Genomic DNA, 4,890 nt, shown 5'->3' on the forward strand with positions numbered 1-4,890 from the left:
AGTCTACTGCCTTACAAGGGGTTCAACAACCTTGTGTTCCTTCTTAGAAGCAATTTCCATCTACACAAATGCTCCTCTCTGGAGACACTCCCCTCACTCCGCTTGACAGCGGAAGCAGCGCCCGCCTTGCTGTGCTCCAGCAAGAGGGGAGAGAGTTACCCTGCATGCTGCGTGCCCCAGTCTTCCTAGACAGCTCAGGGAAAGGCTGAGGTGAGGTCTGTGGTAGAGCGACAGCTCTGTGGCCTCTTTGGAAGCCCCCAGTGAGGTATCTGGCTCCCACTCTTGGGGACTGTCACTGTACCACAGGTCATCTAACCATCTTCGACCTCAGCTTTGGACCCCAATGTCAATCCTGAATCAACAACAAACCTAACTCAATATCCAATTACACTGAAGTAACTTTTTCTTCTTCAAGGCTTATTTCAAATGCTGCATCATCCAGACAGTGTTTCTTCACTCCCTAACCAACACAGTCTCTCTCTCCCTCCTTGGACCTTGTTCACAGCACTTTTCCAGTAACACCTTACGAGCTGACTTGCAAAGTTCTGATACGACTCTCACTGCATACTATATGCAATGAAATTCTGTCACAGATAACACAAGCCTTCTAAGTGATAAATCAAACACTTGTTCAAATGAAAAAAACAAATAGCATATAACTACTGCAAACTTAAGTGTACCTATATGAAGCAAGTTGCACAATTAAATGTACCTATGCAAAATCCAAATATCAATGCTGAAACACTGTGCCAAGAAATACTCTTTTTTAACAAGTTGTTCTTATTATAAAATGTTTGTTACAGAAGAATTAGTGGGGAAAAGCACACAGGAAAAAAAAAAATTAGCCATTACACCTTCACTGTTACATTTACACCTTGCCATTCCAGTCTTTCTATGCATATATACATCCCTGAGACCACACTGTTTTGTACTTTGCTTTTTCACTTCAGGTACTGTGACTATCTACATCATTAAGTAATCCACTACAAACGTATTAATGACTGCAGGACATTCCACTGTACGGCTACGTTAGCTTTTGTTGTCACCAAACTGCTCCTAGTTATAACACTGTTCTAACCAATCTTGTTCTTGGGTTTCTATAATGCTGATTATCTACTTAGGTAACAAGATTACCTGTTTTACCAAATATTTTCAAGGTCCATTTAAAAAATTAAAAACATGTTAGCTTTCATCTAAAATAAGTCAAAGAATAGTCCAACAACATTCCCATAATATGTTGCAACTCCCACAAAAAGATTATAAAACACTGTTGGGACATCCAAGCCTCCTTGAGAAGAACTGTCTTCAGGAGACACTGCCCTCTCCCTTCACTGTTCTGTGGAACACCCTAAATATCAGGAAAACCAAATGCTTGTTGACTTGCACGCATTTTAAAAGCAATTAAAATATCCAAGAGCTGCATCATCCAGTATAGTAGCCGCTAGTCACATGTGACTACAGAGCCCTTGAAATGTAGCTAATTCAAATGGAGCTATACTGTAAATGTAAAATATACATTGGCTTCTGACGTCTTAACACTAACAAAAGACTCTCTCATTAACAGCTTTTATATGGATTATACATTGACACACACTATTTTGACTATGTTGGGTTACATCAAGTATTAATCACTTTTTAAAATGTTTCCAATGTAGCTATAAGAAAATCTACTGTAACATGTAACTCATAATTGTATATATAAATAGTCTTGTCACCTCTGACCTACTTTTTTCACGTAATCAAAGGATGTCTTCACCCCACTGGGGACCCAATCCACAAGGCAAACTATGAAAGGGGTGAAGTGCTACCTGAGATTCAAGGTCATTCATAGACTTCACAAGGAAGCGGCCTAGGAACAGCAATGCTCACGTGTCTAGCACACCCAAGTTTTCAAATCCAAGTCACCTGGCAAATGATCATGAATTCCTCGATTTACAGGTGTAGTGCAGACTCTACTGAAATCCAGAGAATTATCCAATATGGCATTTATCCTTCGAAAGATATTGGCATTTCTACACGTGGAGAGTGCAGGTGCTTCCTGGTTGTCCCAGCAATCTTTTATCCTTCCCGCTTCTTCTTCCTAGACACAGAAAAAAGGTGTTTAGGTTTTCTATTCTCCCTGTTGAGAGAAACTTCACACCTCCTTTTCCTCTATAGCCCAAAACAAGCTAAACAAAGTAACAAAGACTTGAGTTTCTTGCCTGTATACTAACATACTTAACTCTCAGCAGGAACCCTGAGGGATCAGTAAGAGGGAAAAACACTGACATGTAAGATATAAGAACCGTCTAACATAATGGGACTTGCATAGAATCAGAACGGCAGCAACATGAGCATTAAGAACCAGACACACCTGGTTCAAATTGTGAGTTTACCTATACAGTAGATTATGTGGCAATAAAAGAATGAAGTACTGATACATACTACAATATGAGTAAACCTCAGAAACATGAGGTGAAAAGAAGCCAGTCACACAAGACCACATACTGTGTGAGCCCAATTATATGAAATGTGCAGAACAGGTAATCTAAAGTGGATTAGCTGCCTTCAACTAGGGAGGTGAGGAGGTGGTTAGCCAGTTGTGTCTAAAGGGTACAAGGTTTCTTTTTTCAAATGATGAAAATAATCCAAAAATAGATCATGGTGAGGGTTGCAAAATTCCATAAATATACTAAACGTCAATGAATTGTACTTTGAAAAGTGAACCTTACAATTATGTAAATTATATATTAATACAGTTGTTTCAAAAGTTTGATTCTGCCATTTATTGGCAGTTACTAACCTCTGTGCTATAGTCCCCACTTGTGAAATGGGGAAGAGCACCTACCAAACCTTTTGATGGGATGTATACAGTACTTAGCATGGTGCTGGCATATGGTAGCTGCTATTTTTACATTTTAAGATATACCTATATGAAAAGACTTGGGCAGGATCAAGAGTGGTACAAAAACCACCCAAAGGGTTGTTTAAACAACTGATACAATCTATGTGGTCATTAAAAGTGCACACAACTCATGTAACACATCACTGAATGAAAAACAGACTCCCAGGTACATCAAAGTGAACTGAACCCCCACACAAGTGATTTTTGGGTGTTCTCTATCTCAGTCAATAAGACCACCATCCTCCAGGTGCCTGAGACAGAAATCTAGGTACCATTCTTCTCTGTTTGATCTCCCTCACTCACCACATCCAACATGTAAGCAAAGAAATACTGGCTGACAGACTCAATCTTCTAAAGGGAGTCAGACTCATCGCTTCTATCATTCCCAATTACCTTGGGGAATATACAAAAACAAACAACAACAAAAGTCCAAGCACTGAAACTAGTAGGGTGTCCCTGGTGGCTCAGTGGTAAAGATCTGCCTGCTATGCAGAAGATGCAGGTTCTATTCTGGGTCAGGAAGATCCTCTGGAGCAGGAAATGGCTATTCACTCCAGTATTCTTGCAGGACAGACGAGCCCGGCAGGCCACCGTCCACGGGGCCGCAAGGTATTGGACACAACTTAGCGACTAACAAACAACAACAAAAGAAACTAGAACCTGAGACCCTGTAGCTGAACACATCAAAACAAAATTTTTAAAGCCTGGTGTTATTCTGTGTAACTTATTAAAATCCAGATGTAAGCATGAGAATGACCAGAAATATTTAAGACTTTATAAACTCTGCAGCATGGCCTTAAAGGGACAAACCTGAATTCCACATCATTTTCAAGCTCTTGAAAGACTGGTCCGTATTCTTTGCAAACTGTGAAGATACCCAGAACACAGTTGTTTCCCAAGCCCTCCAGGGAGGTGCCATTGAGAATGGTTAAATCCACTGACACAGGCCATTTTCACAACTGCAGATTTCTAAGGTTAATATTCAACTTCACAAAGGCTAAGATACAAGGATTTATAACCAGTCTGCATACCTTAAGGTTACATGCTTCATTCATTCACTGTCTAACATACATTAACCAACTGCCTGCTATCCACAGTAGCATTCTAAGGATAAGCAGATTAGACCAGCAACATCCACTGGGGAACAGACGTATCACTCTCCCGACATGTACAACAGGGATAAAAGTAACAATACTATCTCAGAGGGCTTTTTGTGAATTAATACACATAAAGTGGTTCACATAGTACATGGCACCTAACTATGTGCCAAACAAATAAACGCTGGCTCTCAGTAGTGTTATTATTAAACCAAGGGGTTAGAAGCCGCCACAAGGATCCTTGAAGAAAAGAATCTACCTGCTCATTAAAAGGAGAAAAATGAACTAAAAACCTATGTCAACTATTCCTTTGAAGACCCCAGGCCCTTCCATGCCTAATTTCTGTAATAATTTGATTTCAAAAGCTTAATTAGGAACCTCCTTGGTGGTCTAGTGATTAAGAATTTGCACTTCCACTGCAGGGAGTAAGGGTTTGATCCCTGGTAAGGGAACTGAGATCCTGCATGCCACCTGCATGGTGTAAATAAAAATTTTAAAACTTAATTAAAAAAGACTAAAGACATGATTAAAAAAAAAAAAGATCAAACTGCCCAAAAGCTGAACCTACCACAGAATACAGTGATCCTTTTAAAATTCTCCAGTTATATAATTCTTAGTTTCTCATTTTTAAAACAGAAACCTTTTATCCATCCCTACCCTTAACAGGTAGCATATTGAAAAGCAGAGACATTACTTTGCCAACAAAGGTCCATCTAATCAAGGCTATGGTTTTCCCAGTGGTCATGTATAGATGTGAGAGTTGGACTGTGAAGAAAGCTGAGCGCCGAAGAATTGATGCTTTTGAACTGTGGTGTTGGAGAAGACTCTTGAGAGTCCCTTGGACTGCAAGGAGATCCAACCAGTCCATTCTGAAGGAGATCAGCCCTGGGATTTCTTTGGAAGGACTGA

The 4,890-nt window shown here is 39.9% G+C and overlaps 1 protein-coding gene across 5 annotated transcripts in view; it reads right to left on the bottom strand.

Moving 5' to 3' along the window:
* The window catches only part of CPEB1 (cytoplasmic polyadenylation element binding protein 1), a 108,900-nt gene that overhangs the window by 76,026 nt on the left and 27,984 nt on the right, over positions 1 to 4,890 (bottom strand). For 3 of the 5 annotated variants that reach the window (XM_010841102.1, XM_010841101.1, XM_010841103.1), the window contains exon 2: positions 1,906 to 2,080. The exons of 1 other annotated variant lie outside the window; for it this stretch is intronic. The gene's annotated coding sequence lies outside the window, so the exon portion shown is untranslated. Of the gene's footprint in view, positions 1 to 1,905; positions 2,081 to 4,890 lie in introns of those variants that run through there. One more of the 5 variants, XM_010841100.1, reaches the window with a different exon arrangement.

The sequence above is a fragment of the Bison bison genome, unplaced genomic scaffold, assembly GCF_000754665.1.
Source record: "Bison bison bison isolate TAMUID 2011002044 unplaced genomic scaffold, Bison_UMD1.0 scf7180017864155, whole genome shotgun sequence".
Taxonomy (NCBI): domain Eukaryota; kingdom Metazoa; phylum Chordata; class Mammalia; order Artiodactyla; family Bovidae; genus Bison; species Bison bison.